General features: G+C 41.6%; 1 protein-coding gene across 2 annotated transcripts in view; it reads right to left on the bottom strand.

Moving 5' to 3' along the window:
• LOC131060598 (histone acetyltransferase GCN5) overlaps positions 1-16,127 on the bottom strand; it is a 123,286-nt gene that overhangs the window by 35,687 nt on the left and 71,472 nt on the right. The window lies entirely within an intron of this gene.

Genomic DNA, 16,127 nt, shown 5'->3' with positions numbered 1-16,127 from the left:
AGCATCTAATCTAGTATTCTTATTTACATATACTCAGTATGACAGGTTCATTTCATCATCACATGTTTTCTATTATGCAATTTCATGAAGGTGTTATGTGCATTGAAAAGCACCATAGTTACCAAAAAGCATATAAAAAAAGTAACTGACTATATATGTGTGAGAGTGTCTACCACACCTATGTGTGTGTCTAGGAACCAGTGTTTGTAAATTCCTAGCCATAAAAATATTTATCTATCTAGATATGTTGTGTGCGTGACTGAATGTGAGTGTATGAATATCACAGCTACAAGACTCGAACTTGGCTCGGACTTGGAAAGCTGATTTTTTGACCTGGACTTGGACTCAATGCTCGGACCAACCAATACTCAACTATTTGAAAAACTGTATAATATAGAGATTTTTAAGGATTTAAAACTTGAATCATTGCACCCTTCAATAAATAAACTTTAAACACACAATAAACTAGTCAAATAGAGGCTAATTTCGTCGCATACATAAGATTACATAAATCACGTGAGTATAAAAGTGGATTTTAGCTTAAGTAACATTTTTAGATATGTATATTATAAATATTGTCAAACGTAAACAAAACTCAAGGATTATGAAATCCATAGCATCAAAACTAAAAGTATAGGTCTATGACTCAAAGGAGGCAACACTACTCATCCCAACACCCATATTTGTATGACAAGTCTTACGCAAACACCTTAGGTAGATCCTTGATGATGATGTGGCCATGCTAAGTACCTATATATCAATGACACAAGCATCCAAGGGGTTTACTTGTGCTCTATCCTTACTCTACCATGGTTACTACTTCTACCTCTCGATCCACATAATCAACACATATAAGGTTCTCGCTGAAGATGGGATGCTCAACCTCAGTGAACCGATCTGACTCTAAATCAACCTCCTTTAGAGAAATGAGAGATAAAGTTTTAACCAAGATTTGTCTATGACAAAGGCGAAGGTTGTAATAAACATAAACAAAATCATTGAAGCTTTGCATCGACAATTTGTCGCACTTCTTGCAGTGTATGTGCTCAAATGTACTCCAATTTCACATCCTGAAGTGTTGCATGGTTGGCTCAAGATACAAATCGATATCTTTCTGGTGCAAGGCACCCTAGCGATTTTGCTCCAATATGTCAATAGGTGTTTTAGGTTGGGTTTGTCATTTTCATGAATGTAATAAGGTCCTTTAGGACCATCTTTGATGTATTTGTGTCATGTAGGGTCCAGTTGTTTAATTTTGTCGATTTTGTTAAAAGTTGTAAGAATGTTGTAAAGTTGCTTTTGCAACAATGACAATTTTGGTTATAAGGGGGAGATGAGCAATCATCTTTTTGAATTTCAGTTGGAGACAGTTGGAATTCATGTAAATATGTTTAACTAAGCCTCCCACATCTCAAGGCAAAGCTTGTTGATGTAAAATTTTGAAGCAAGGCAATAAAAACTTATCATTTTCCAGCATTTTTCACTAGTTTCTCTCTGTTATAGCATTTATTCCGTACTGGTACGGAAGACTTAAGGCACAAGACAGGATGGAAATAAAAGAGCAGTGAATACCCTTCAGTTTGGCACCGATTTTGTGAATTTTCATTGAATTTTGTGCACTCTACAAGCAAATCTTTGAAAACCGCCCTAAAACCCTTGTTTTGAGGGTTTGAAGTGAAGAAATATGAATATCTCACCATTCCATTGTTGAAATCTTGCCAAAATCGGTGGAATGGGTGGTCTAGGGGTGCTCCAGATGGGTTTTGAAGGGTTTGTGCAAGAGATGAAGTTTGAGGCCTTTTTGAGCAAGTCCTAGTCTAATATCTTCATTTGTTGGGCTTAGAAGTGTAGGTAGAAGTAAGATTTTGTTGGTGTGCAATTGGTGAGTGAAAGTAGAGGCCAAAATCCACTTATTGGGACCCTATGTGGTGGGTTTAAGCCTCAAAAGTAGTGGTTTGAAGTTTGGTGATTGAATTTCTAGTACTTGCTTTGGAAAAGTGGCCCAATTAGGTCTTGTAGCAGCATTACCAATCAATTATTGAGCCCTTTGTTCCAAAGTAACTGTTGTAATTTTAAGACACCCTTGGTGCATCAATAAGAACCGATCAGAGATATGTTCCATGGACCAACGATACCCCAGTTGAGTTTGAAGTGTTGCCTTGTCGGAAGTTCCTTGGCCCTCTCTTTCTCTTCTCTGGAACTCCGGAACCCCGAGGTTCCGGGGTTCTTTGCCTTAGCCGCTTTCTTTCCTGCTCCGAAACTCCGGAACTCCAAGGTTCCGAAGTTCCCTTCCTTCCCTTAGCTTTTCTTCTGTTCTCCTCCTCCAGAACAACGGAACCCCGAGGTTCCGAAGTTCCTTCCCTTTGCCGCCTCTCCTTCTCCCCTAGAACTCCGGAACCCCCAAGGTCCCAAGTTCGTAGTCTTCAACCCCAAAACTCCGGAACCCCGAGGTTTCGAAGTTCCTTGTCCCTTTTCTCCTTCCCTCTTCGGAACTCCGGAACCCCGAACTTCTAAAGTTCCTAGCCTTCCTTTCCTTTGCCTCTTCTCTTTGGTTTCTCCTTTGCCCGGAACTCCGAAACCCCGAGGTTCCGAAGTTCCCCTCCTCTTTAGCCTTTCTTCTTTCCTTGCCCGGAACAACGGAACCCCGAGGTTCCGAGGTTCCTTTGTGTAGTTCCCCGGAACTTCGAAACCCTTCCTTTGTGCAATTCCCCGGAACTCCGGAACCCCGAGGTTCCGAAGTTCCCTTCCCTTGCCTTCCCCGGAACTCCGGAACCCCGAGGTTCTGAAGTTCCCTCCTAGCCCTCCTTTCTTCTTCCTAGAACTCCGGAATCCCGAAGTTCTGAAGTTCTTTCCCCTTTTTGCCTTCTCTCTCTAGTTTCTCCGGAACTCCGAAACCCCGAGGTTCCGAAAGCCTTTCCTTCTCTTCTTCTGTCTATCCCGGAACTCCGGAACCCTGAGGTTCCGAAGTTCTTACCTTGTCTTCCTCACTTCGGGAGTCCGAGCTTCCGAAGTCTTCGAGCTTCCTTCCGACTGGCGACACTTCCGGATGGCGTGATCGACACTCAAGGCTTTAAATGCTCCGACAGTTTTGGTGACTTATGCACTTTTTTTGTGGAGCCACAGGGGTGCATTTAATGTCTTTGGCAAGATTTCCATCAAGGGAGGTACGAGGCCATGCTTGGTGACTTGTGTCATGACTGAATACTCTGACTTGGAAGGTCAGTCAATCCACCCTTCTCAGATTTGCCTTTTTGTGGGTATGGCTGGGTTGCTTGCATGTACAAGCCAAGTGCATGCACTTCCCTACACTTCCAGACTGACATGCAGGGGTCATGATTACCATTTGTTGTGACCTTTTCACACATCGCCCCATTGCTAACGGGGACCCCCTCTTTGCCAGCTTCCTGCGTTGTTAGGTTAGGGTTTTGGCTGCCTAGTGGGCAATTTTGCGTTTCCCATGCCCGAGTCTCGGAGTTTTGATCATGCCTAGTGTCGTCTAGGGTTTTTGAAGTGTTAGGATCAAGTTGCAAAAGATGATATTTTTAATGATCCTAAGTTTTGCTATGTGTTAGACCTATTGAACGTTAGCGTGTTTTTAAAAACACGCATCAGTGATTCTAAAGTGCCAAGATATTCACAGACCTTTTGGAGTTATTTCTCGCTCCTAAGGTAATATTTAAGTTGTTTTCGCACTTTATTCCAATATTTTCCTAGCATTTCACTCATATTTTTGGAAAATTAGTATAAGTCTAGTCAAATTTAAAGTCGCTGAGTGATTTTGAGTGGTTAAAATGATAAAATCCTAAGGGAAATCCTTATTCCAAGGGTTAAAGAGTCAAAATCCATGCTAGAGGTGATTTTCCCCTCACATTCCAGACTACCCAACCCATTCCCCCACTCAAAATCCATACTACACATGGGTTTCCCCTGGAATCCATACTGGCCACTAATTTCCCCCACTGTTTATCCACACCTGGAGCGATTTTCCCCTGGAAATGCTAAAATTTGGCTAAGTGTCAGGATTTATCCAGACTGCCATCGAATTTCCCCTGGGAGTGCGGACTGGAGTGCAGACTGAAATGCAAGGATAATTCCATGCTTGGGTCGATTTTCCACCAGGATTCTTGTGACAACTAAGTAAGGATTTTTGTCCGGATTTTTATCCAAATAGAGATCGATTTTCCCTTGAGCATTTTTGTGAGGATTTTTGTCCGGATTTTTATCCAGACAGGGATCGGTTTTCCACTGGGAACATTATGAAGAGTTTTGAGTCCGGATTTTTGTCCAAACTAAGATCGATTTTCCACCAGGGAGGTATTTTTCCAAGTTAAGTGAGTTTTAAGTGTGGATTTCTGTCCAGACACACATCGAATTTCCCCTGGGGGGTGATTTTTGCAAAATGAGTGCATTTTTTGTCTGGATTTTTGTCCAAACTCATATCGATTTTCCCCTGGGAGGGTTTTTATGTGCATTTTGATGAAATTGAGCATGGATTTTTGTCCAAGCATGGGTCGAATTTCCCCTATGGGACGAATTTTGACACTTAAGTGATTTTTGAAGGGATTATTCAATCCCAACCTATAGCGATTTTCCCCTAGAGGCTTTATTGTGGATTTAAATTTGCAATATTTTAATAAATAAGCCCCATTTTGATTGCTTTTAAATAATTATTAAATGATTATTTAAAATTTAAAAGCAAATTTAATAACTTGCAATAATTATTAAATGTTTGAACCTTCTAGAAGCAAGTTAGGGTTTCACCAAGCAAGCATTTATACAAGTGTTTTTTTATCCCACATTGCTTGTGTGGTGAAAGTGAAAGATGAAAGCAAGTATATGAGAGGAACTTCAGCATTATTCTATTATTATTTCTGCCAGGTGTCTCCATGAAAGCGATTTTTCTCCAAGTTGGGCGAATTTTTTAGCAAGGCGTTTTTGTGAAGTGTGGGATTGAGGATTTATTTTCCTCCATTTTTTCCAGCTTGCTGATCTATTCCTCTTGGCTGCCATTAAAGACCAGTTTTAGATTTTCGATTTTGCTAAGTTAGGCAATTTTTTCTAAATTTAGCAATTTTTTTGGTAAAAGTTGGCAAATTCATGATTGAAGACTTGGGCAATTTTTCCTCCACCATTTTTGCTGCTGTTCAGACCTTCATTACTGCAGATTGCTGCCATTAATAACAATTTTCAGAATTTTGAAAATTTCGATTTTTTGCTAAGGCGATTTTTTGTGTTTGGGGTATCCAACCCCAACTTGGGCAATTTTTCCAGATTGCTACCATCCTTCATTATTGCAGATCAAGGCTGCCATTGACATCAAATTTTCAGAATTCCATTTTGGCGCTAGACTTGGGAAAATATAGGTGTTTTGGTGCCATATTTTGATGATTTTCATGCATGTTTGGTGGCTGCCATCACTTCCAGCCTGCTGATTCGCTTCAGATCTGAGGTTTGCTTCAGATTTTGACCTCCATTAATGGCTGCCATTAATTTTTAGACAAATTTTTATTGCCCAGCCAATTCCAACTTAAACATTTAGCATTCGGAGGTGTTTTATGGAGTTTTCTGTGCATTTTTTAGACCATTTTATCACTGTTGCAGGTCTGAAACTCCATTGTTAGGCGGTTGTCCTCAGAAATTTTCATTTCCAACCACCTAACCAATTTTGGCAAATTTGCTTGGGGCTGTTTCCTTAGCAATTTTTCATCATTTTCAGGGATTTAAACCACTTTGCAAGGTGCTGGTAAGTCTGAAGTGTTCGATTTTCAGACTTGTCCTCAGAAAACTAAAATTTTACCAGCCATACTTACATTCCAGAAAAATGATTGCTTTCATCAATAAAACTGACTTTTATTGATTTTATGCACATTTTGAAGATTCCAACATATTTTAAGAAGTTTGATTTTCAGGTTGTCTTCAAAATTTCGACCTCCATTGTTGACTACGGAAGGTGTCTTCAGACATTCATTGTGTGAAAACACAACCTTTCACACCTTTCCTAAGTCATCATCAATCCGGTATACTCCTTTGCATTTTTTGCTTGCATATTTTCTAAGCATAAGGAGGTATAAATAAATTTTATGGAAGGCTTCCATGCCTTAGTGTTGTCACACTTTGAGCGTAATTGCTAAAACTTACCAAGTGTATGGATTATTTTCCTGACTCCATGCTCTAAATTAGCTAAATCTCTAGAAAGTCAAGAATTTTATTACAAGTATTTATTTTTATCCTAGGACTAACTTCCAACTTTGTACAGGTGCAATGTCAAAATCAGAATACAAGGAAAGGAAAGAGCTGCTGAAGACATTGGAGACTCGATTTTATCCAGAGTTTAAGATTTCATCCAGATGGAAGGAGATCACTGATACCAACATGCATTTCCTGGACTTCGACCAGATGCAGTGTCGGATGTTCGGATCCAGAGATCAGGTTCCTTCCCCAGCATATGCGAATATTATGAAGAGTGGCATTTTCCATGCCGCTGGGTTTTCACAATCCATACAATGCAGTGAGTTGATCCTGGAGTGTGCACAATGTTACGATCCACTCACAAGAATGATTAAGAGCCCCAAGGGTGTTGTCATCGCCTACCTTGCTGAGGATGCCATTGCAAAGGTGTTCGGAATTCCACGTGGAACAGACATGAAGGATGTGACCAAGGAGGATTATGCAGACAAATACACGAAGAAGATGGGTGTATGCAAGAGTTTAATTAATAAAGAGTGGATGATTGAACCTAGGAATCATCATTCCAAGGCTCCCAAGACACTTATGTGCGTAGATTTTAAGGAGGAATATAGTGATTTGATATTCCTACTCAACAGAGTGATGGAGATGCCGCATGGAGCAATATTTCATGGATGGATGTTCTACTTCATCCAAGATTGTATGAGAGGAACACTAGTGAATTGGTCCAAGATCATAAGTGACAATCTGGATTTCCAACTGAGGAATGTAGAGCGATCCAAGTCATTCGCCATGACTTCTTACCTGGTGTACCTGCTTGCACGATTTGTTTCATACAGAGGATTAATATGCAAAGGTGAAGTCGGGAATGGGCAAGGACAGTACAAGAGTTATGAATGCTACCCCCAGTTGAGTATGCACAGAATTGAAGACTACAAGAGAGTGAATGATGCATTCACTATGTACATCACACGGATGCTACAGGGCGGAATCCACAGAAGATTGTCCAAGGAGGCAACAGAGTTAATAGAGAAATATGGATCGTCGTACATACAATTTCCCACTTTCACATACCTCAGGATTCATTAGTTTCAATCCGAACCCTACAGACTTCCTAGGTATCCAACTGACAAAATGATATTGTTGGAAGTGGTAAGATAGCTTCTAGAGTTTGATGTTATCCAGAGAGAGAAGCACAAGACAGGAATGACATTCCCTATTTCAGTTGGGAAGACGTCAGAGGTCTGCCAATCCGCCATAGCTACCAGCACTGCAGGTGAGGAGATTGCATTCTACAAATTTGCTACCTACAAGAAAAGAGAAAGATTCGATCCAAACAAGAAGGTCGGAAGGATCAGAGGAGAGAAGTTCACTCATAAGGTTGACATAGAGGATTATTGGGCTAACTTAATGGACGAACAAGCAGTGAAGAGAAGAATGTGATCCAGAATGTCAGTGGATTTCATGAGGAAGTGTGGACTTTTCCTCATCCCTGATCAAGTATTAGATGATAGAGATCATACACACCCACATTATGAGAATGAAATGAAGAAGGCAATCCTATTGCAAAATTGGTCAGAGTCAGAAGAGATTGACCTAAATGTATTGATGAGAGAAGTCTTGAATTTCTCCCGCACATGGGTAGATATGTAGATGAACAGATTAGTTGACATGGGTGTTCCCTTCACTTATGAAAGGATGAAGCCGTAAGAGTCTACTTCCGAGGATGATCAGAGGACTGTCAGTGATGTCAGGATTCATGCAGACGAAGAGAGTCAAGCTCCCAAGAGAAGGAAGAACATGCCTGGAGAAGTCAAGGCTAGAGGGAAGAAGATTGAGGATGTGAAGAAGAAACAGAAGACTATCACTCCACTTATCATTCCTTCACCCCCTCCCAGTGTCTCATCAATCGAAGTAATTGAAGTAACAGAACAGAATAAGGAGACTCAACAGTGTTCCAACACAGTGATACTACCAGAGAATATTCAGGAGTTCCATGCCACAGCAACATCTGCACCAAATAATGATCAGTCGGAATCCCCTACTGTCCTTTTGGAGGTTAGCTTGGGAAATGAAGTATATGATTGGACTAAGGATAATCCTGATGATAATGAGGATGTTATCTCGGCATTGAAAGGACTGGATCGAGAAGTATGTCTTGATGATGGTATGGAAATGACCGCTATTCCTGAATGGCTGAGGAGAAGCATGGAGACAAGTAAACAAATGATAGAAGTACAGCCTATTGATGATATTGATGACTACCTAGCTAGGAGTGCTAAGAAGAAGCCCAAGAGAGCGGAGATTTTGTCGCACATAGCTAGAGATGAGACAGGAATGCGGATTGCGCAGATTGCTGTTCCTAGAGCCGGCGTGACAGCGGACACTGCTACTCCCATGGATTTCCTTCAGTCGCCCTTGGTCGTCCATCCACAGGGCAGGAATTCCAGGAGATTGGTGACAACCTCCAAGCAATCAATGCAAAGTTAGACACAGCGATTGCGGAGAATGAAAGGTACAAAGAAGAAAATATTAGACTCAAAGAGTATATTTCAGGGACAAGGCGTGGAGATCCCACCCTTATTTCCCCTATTGCAGTTGACCATGGAATACATTCACACTGCGAGGTAGCAAGAGGTACACACTCAGAGGTGGAAAAATGGATTGAAAGCACAAGAAAGCAGGCAGATGATTTCCTTACTCAATTTGTCCAAGCATATGATAAGACAACAACGCTTGTATTCAGAATCCAATATTTGGAGGGAGTTTGGGAAGAATTTTGGCCTATCCAAGAGAAGACTATTCCACGCCTCCTGGCATTGAAGAAGGTTCCTAATTCCACCTTGGCCAACGAGAACATTGTGCATAGTGGAGACATATACAATTTCCATGGCTGGTATTGTGCACTAGCTTTGAAGAAATCAGCTTATGAGAACGCCCAATCGAGTTGTATGGAGATGGAAGGATTAATTCAACACATTCAGATGAAGATCCTTGCCTCGATTGAGGAATTATTGGGTGTTGATGTTAGTGATGCTAGTGGTTTACACTTAGCCGAATTAAGAGACAAGATGAAATTTATGTATTTTTGCTAGTTGGACTCTTTGAAGAAGAGTCAGATTGATGACTTGGTCTCTTTGTTGATTCACGTTCATAATTCGCAGAAGCTCATGCCTGAATGGGAGAACACTTTGAATGCTTACTCAGATTCATTGGGTGTGATTGATTTACAGCAGGATACCTTGCCTAGCATTTCCATGGAGGAGTTCGATTCAGTATTGGCTAGATTCTTGGAGTATGCTAGGAGAGAGAGAGATGCAAGGAGGAATCTTCTAGAAGATTCTCTATATGATGACTAGGTATCTTTTCATTGGGCCATATGTTGGTGGCGCCATTTTTTATATAACCCTAATTAGGGCAATCCTAGGGCTTTGTTGGCATGATCTCGGTCGTTGATCTTAGATCAATCTGGGCCATCCATTTTTGTAAGACTCTATATATGCCCCTTTGTCTCTCATTTGTAAGAGAGTTTTTGTAGAATTGATGATATATGCTACAGGTATTTGAATCCTAATCATTGTTCAATTGTTGGTGATTTTGCTCTTCAAATGTTGTATTTGCATTCATAGTTCTCAATTCCTCCAAGTTAGATTAGAATTTAGATTAGAATTTATTTTCATGTATGTTAGATTGAGTGGAAGATTTGTTGAATTTATTTGTGTGGAATCCTTAATCCATACCACTAGCCTCTTTCCGCTGGTAAGTGCGCCTTGTGTGGTCAACTGGAGTTTGAGTAAGCATAACTTCAACTATTATGCGTCCGTTGACAAGCATCAACTTGGATGGTGTCTACGTTTGATGGTAATAGTCTGAAAATCATTAAGTATACCTTAGATGATTGCACTAAGCTTGTGTCAATACCTGATTGTGAGACCTTGCTTGGTTTGATTCCACTAGATCCATTCATAATTTCCTACATTCCTAGTTTTAGAATAGATTTCCTGAACCCTATTCTTTTTTCCCCTTTTTTAGTAAGAAGTAAATCCAGAGCCTTATTGATAAATCTTAAGTTGTCAGCACACCTATTCTGCATCATTCATGATAATCTAAACATTTGCGTAAGTCCCCAAAGTGAAACACAGCAATTCACATCAACCACTGAACTTACCCACTCGTCAAGACCTGACATGTAGAAACCTTGGAATCATTTTAGTTGATCTCATTCTTAGCATCTGAGGTGATTTTGTTCAGGAGAGGGTAAATTACCTTGGTACTTTATTCTGAAATGTTTTGTGCATAAAAAACACATCAACACCATTGTAACCCATTTTCTATATAAAGGCTGTTAAGCCTCATTGTAAAGGGTTCTCTCCCTGCTGCCTTGAGCTTTCTTATGCTCTTCTCTTCTCCTGAAGACTTGTAATCTTTTGCATTTCTGCAATTGTCAGATTGGTGTTTGGCCTTATGATTAATTGAAGAACACTATTCTTGTTTTCTTTCAACCTATGTATGTTGTGTATGCTTTCTTACCTTCATCATAGGTGCATGTTGTGGCTCTTTCTCTTCATATATGCTATGTTAACTGGTTTTCTGAGTGTGACTTGTGGGAATCCTTCTCCCCTCTTGGCATTCAGTGGATTCTAACCTTCATCTATGCATTGGGGTTACTCATATAACTGAAAGTTGTGCATCTTCAAAGTGTTTCAGTTAATTACTTGTGTCATTTAGGTAGGGAGAGGAACTATCTCTTCTTGGTGCATCACCTCCTTTGTTTCAAGCAATTTCTCTCTTCTCTTTTCCTCTGCAAGTTGTTAGGGTAGGCTTAGGAATTAGCTTTGAAGTGTTGAGTTGGTTCAACACCTGCACCTTGGATTGAGAAGGAAGTTGGCCTTCTCCGGAGATTCAACCCCCTTGCGCAAGGTCCCACACTTCGGGGTTGTTTCCATGTTTCACAAGGTTGCTGAGTTGATAGCTCAGCAAGGGTGCAAGCTTTTGTGATAACAGTTTTTGGCACGCCCAGTGGGACTTAGTTCAACATACATGCTAAGGATTCAGTGCTAATTCTTAGTGTTTCAACCTTTAGAGGCAGTCATCTCTCAAGCACTTGGCGACTCTGCTCAACAAGCCCAGTTCTTGTTCATACGAAGTTCCTAACTCTGAGACCCCGGAACCCCCAAGTTCCGAAGTTCGCAAGTCCGGAACCCCCAGATTCCGAAGTGCCTAAGTACTCAACCCTGGAACCCCGATGTTCAGAAGTCATGCAGTCCTAAGCCCAAGCCAACTGAAGGTTTTGTGTGTTCTTCAGTTCATCAAGCCTTTGGAGGCAACATCTTTCAAGCACCTGGCAACTCTGCAATCATTTGGTGGATCTATGGTATGTTATCAGTCTCTAGTTGAGGGGGTCCGTCTGCTCTTTTAAGCATTTTGTTAAAAAAGCTCCATCTCTTTCAAATGCTTAAAAATGAGTTCATATCATAGGTGTAACTTCTATTCACCCCCATTCTATGATAATGCCAACCATTTTTCCCCTCCTTACCAACAAGGCCAAACTAGGACTGCTCCTAGTTTCATGCCAAATAACTTCACTTCAGCAGTAGTTGGGTACTTTCCTAATGCTTGCCACCCACCCACCCCTGCTCAACCTTCTTGGCAGCCCAACCAACCCCAAGATGACGAAAAAAGGCAAATTGCAGAAATCAAAATTGTGTTGCTTGATTTCACCAAGCAGCTGGAGGAGTTGAAGAGACAACAGGAGTGGGATTTACAACAGGATCAACTTGCTTATCAGGCTAAACTTCAGCAACAATAGATGGGAGCCCAAAGACAACATGATGAGTTCCTTGCAAGGAAGCTTGCCTCTGCTAGGAAGAAAGAAATTGAGCACCTAGCAGCCATAAAGATGCAGCTCATACAGGAGGAGGTTTCTGCTCCTAGGGTTCCTAAGTTTGAAATCCCAAGCTTTAGACAGGGGAGACCTCCCAAGCCTTCAACTAAACACCCTAGTTTTAAAGTTCCAGGTTTCAAGGGAGCTCCAGCTGTTGTTATACAAGAGCCTTCTCCTCAGTGCCTTTTGCAAAACACCACACTACCTAGGCCCTTTCCTGATGCTATCTCCCTTTTTAAGGGCGAACCTGTTGTATGGAGGATGGATGGTTCCCATCCTCATCATGACGAAGGGGTTCAATCATCCATTGGTGAGTCTTCATATGCTCTAAAGGAAGAGGATATTGAGAACAATCAGTTGCAGCAGCAGGTCATTGAACATGAGGAGTGTGAGGTAAAGAGGAGGACGTTGTCCTCTCATTTGAAAAGTTTCCTTTCTTTATTGATCATGAGGAGAAGGATATGTCTACACCTCCCCCGATGGTAGCTCTGGACCAACATGCTAGTCTTGAGGAGGGCACAAGGTGTAATGTTTTTACTACAGATTGCATGGCGGATGGATCGTGCCATGAACTTGAGGTTGTTGCAATCTGTTGCCAGGAGGAGGAAACAAAAACAAAGAGACAATCTAAAGATTTTAGTTCTTCTTTTGAGGTGTCTCGTAAACCTGAGATTTGTGCTAATGAGTTGGATATCAGCACATGTGATTATGATGTATGTTGGTTCTCCCCTGTCCCTGAAAGTGATGATGTTGAATATGAGGTCTTCATTCAAGGTGAAGATGTTTCTTTTGGCATTAGGGATGATGTGCCTGAGCTTGAATGTTTCACTTGGGACCAGCATGCCAGGTTTGATGATGTTGAACAACATGTTGGTCATGCCGACAGTCTTTTGGTTTCTCAACTTGACTGTATACCCGAGCTTCAAAGTTTCCAATTTGATGTGTCTGAAGAGCCCCCTTGTGCTGGCCAAGACAGAGATATGGTATACTTTTCATCACCATGTGGGTTCGAGGCGTTTTCTTTTGGTTTCAACTCACACCAAGAGGAGGTCGGCTATCATAGAAAAAATGATGCCCCCTTGTATAAAAGAGATGCCTTCTCTTCTGCATGGAGTAGTTCTTTTGATGCTAGCCGACTCCTAAAAAACTCCCCCCTTGCTACTATGTGTATGCTTCATGCATCCCCGAATGTCTCAAGTGGCTATTTTCTATGGCTTCCCTATGGTGGCAAGGTAAATGGTGAAGTGTTCTTTCACCACATGAGTAGTATGTGTGATCTAATGCATACATACAAGAGATTTCAACCATTGCAGCTAGATGGTGAATGTAACAATGGTATGAGGGGATCAGCTCCTTCAAAAGGTTCCTCTTTGACAGAGGAAAAAGCATCAGTTGCCTCTTATTGTAACAATGTAAATATTAGTTGGGTTTCTTGTTTTTCAAGAAGTGCACGAGCACAAGTTGTTCCCCTTCAAAACAACTGATCTTGAACCTTTGCAGGTTATAGAGGAGAGAGTTTTCTTCTTTCTTGCAGTTGTGACTCAGTGCCCAATGGATTACACAGGCTACTGATCTATATGGTTAGCAGGCAAGCATCCTGTAGAGGTCGCCAAAAATGTTGTCATTTTAATACACCCTTGGTCCATCAATAAGAACCGATCAGAGATATGTTCCATGGACCAGCGATGCCCCAGTTGATCAAGGATAAAAGCAGTTAAATCATGGTTTGAAGTGTTGCCTTGTCGGAAGTTCCTTGGCCCTCTCTTTCTCTTCTCCGAAACTCCGAAACCCCAAGGTTCCGAGGTTCTTTGCCTTAGCCGCTTTCTTTCCTGCTCCGGAACTCCAAGGTTCTGAAGTTCCCTTCCTTCCCTTAGCTTTTCTTTTGTTCTCCTCCTTCGGAACAATGGAACCCCAAGGTTCTGAAGTTCCTTCCCTTTGCCGCCTCTCCTTCTCCCCTAGAACTCCAAAACCCCGAGGTCCCCAAGTTCCTAGTCTTCAACCCCGGAACTCCGGAACCCCAAGGTTCCAAAGTTCCTTGTCCCTTTTCTCCTTCCCTCTTCGGAACTCCGGAACCCCGAACTTCCGAAGTTCCTAGCCTTCCTTTCCTTCACCTCTTCTCTTAGGTTTCTCCATTGCCCGGAACTCCGAAACCCCAAGGTTCCGAAGTTCCCCTCCTCTTTAGCCTTTCTTCTATCCTTGCCCGAAACTCCAGAACCCCGACGTTCTGAAGTTCCCTCCTAGCCCTCCTTCCTTCTTCCCGGAATCCCAAAGTTTTGAAGTTCCTTCCCCTTTTTGCCTTCTCTCTCTAGTTCCTCCGGAACTCCGGAACCCTGAGGTTCCGAAAGGCTTTCCTTCTCTTCTTCTGTCTATCCCAGAACTCCGGAACCCTGAGGTTCCGAAGTTCTTCCCTTGTCTTCCTCACTTCGGGAGTCCAAGCTTCCGAAGTCTTCGGGCTTCCTTCCGACTGGTGACACTTCCGGATGGCGTGATCGACACTCAAGGCTTTAAATGCTCTGACAGTTTTGGTGACTTATGCACTTTTTTTGTGGAGCCACAAGGGTGCATTTAATGTCTTTGGCAGGATTTCCATCAAGGGAGGTACGGGGCTATGCTTGGTGACTTGTGTCATGACTGCATACTCTGACTTTGGAAGGTCAATCAATCCACCCTTCTCAAGTTTGCCTTTTTGTGGGTATGGCTAGGTTGCTTGCATGTACAAGCCAAGTGCATGCACTTCCAGACTGACATGCAGGGGTCCTGATTACCATTGTAACACATTTTCTATATAAAGGTTGTTAAGCCTCATTGTAAAGGGTTCACTCCCTGCTGCCTTGAGCTTTCTTATGCTCTTCTCTTCTCTTGAAGACTTGTAATCTTTTGCATTTCTGCAACTGTAAGATTGGCGTTTGGCCTTATGATTAATTGAAGAACACTATTCTTGCCTTCTTTCAACCTATGTATGTTGTGTATGCTTTCTTACCTTCATCATAGGTGCATGTTGTGGCTCCTTCTCTTCATATATGTTGCGTTAACTGGTTTTCTGAGTGTGACTTGTGGGAATCCTTCTCCCCTCTTGGCATTCAATGGATTCTAACCTTCATCTATGCATTGGGGTAACTCATATAACTGAAAGTTGTGCATCTTCAGGGAGTTTCAGTTAATTACTTGTGTCATTTAGGTAGGGAGAGGAACTATCTCTTCTTGGTGCATCACCTCCTTTGTTTCAAGCAATTTCTCTCTTCTCTTTTCCTCTGCAAGTTGTTAGGGTAGGCTTATGAATTAGCTTTGAAGTGTTGAGTTGGTTCAACACCTGCACCTTGGATTGAGAAGTTAGTCGGCCTTCTCCGGAGATTCAACCCCCTTGCGCAAGGTCCCACACTTCGGGGTTGTTTCCATGTTTCACAAGGTTGCTGAGTTGATAGCTCAGCAAGGGTGCAAGCTTTTGTGATAACAGTAACCCCATCCACAAATTGGATATGTTGTAAAGAGGCGAAATGGGTATCCAAAAGTGGTTTTAGATCTTCGAAATCAGTTCTATACGGAAAGTTATACCCCAAAAACCCTAATTGTTGCACTTTTAGACCTAGTGGGAAAGAGGACAGTCAATTATCTAGCCATATGCTCCAAAGTAACCCGCACTCATCTCCAGATATGTTGTTAAATGTCCAAAAGGGTATCCAAATATGTTTTTAGGTTTTTGATATGAAGCCTGTGTGGGGAGTTATGCCTTGTCAAACCCTCTTGAAGGGCTACTATAAAGAAGACCTGATTTTGAAGGAATGGTTATTGATCTTTGTCTAAAGTACCAAGTGAGTGCTTGTTTGTGTTTGTAAGAGGATTCTAATCCCTTCTCTACATCACTTTCTAAATATTTGGCAACTTAGCACCAAAATTTTCACACCATAAATTTGAAAAAAAAAAAAATCAATCTCATTGTCCAACTTTGAGTTCCAACATTAATGTTTTTAAGGGAAAATTTTCAATTTTTAAACATAAATTACACCCTTAATACACTTATATGGTTGTAATGTCATCCAAGCTGCCTAGCGTATGTCTC

The sequence above is a fragment of the Cryptomeria japonica genome, chromosome 5, assembly GCF_030272615.1.
Source record: "Cryptomeria japonica chromosome 5, Sugi_1.0, whole genome shotgun sequence".
Classification (NCBI taxonomy): Eukaryota; Viridiplantae; Streptophyta; class Pinopsida; order Cupressales; family Cupressaceae; genus Cryptomeria; species Cryptomeria japonica.
The sequence above is the reverse complement of the archived record's forward strand: the minus strand, read 5'-3'. Positions and strand labels throughout refer to the sequence as shown.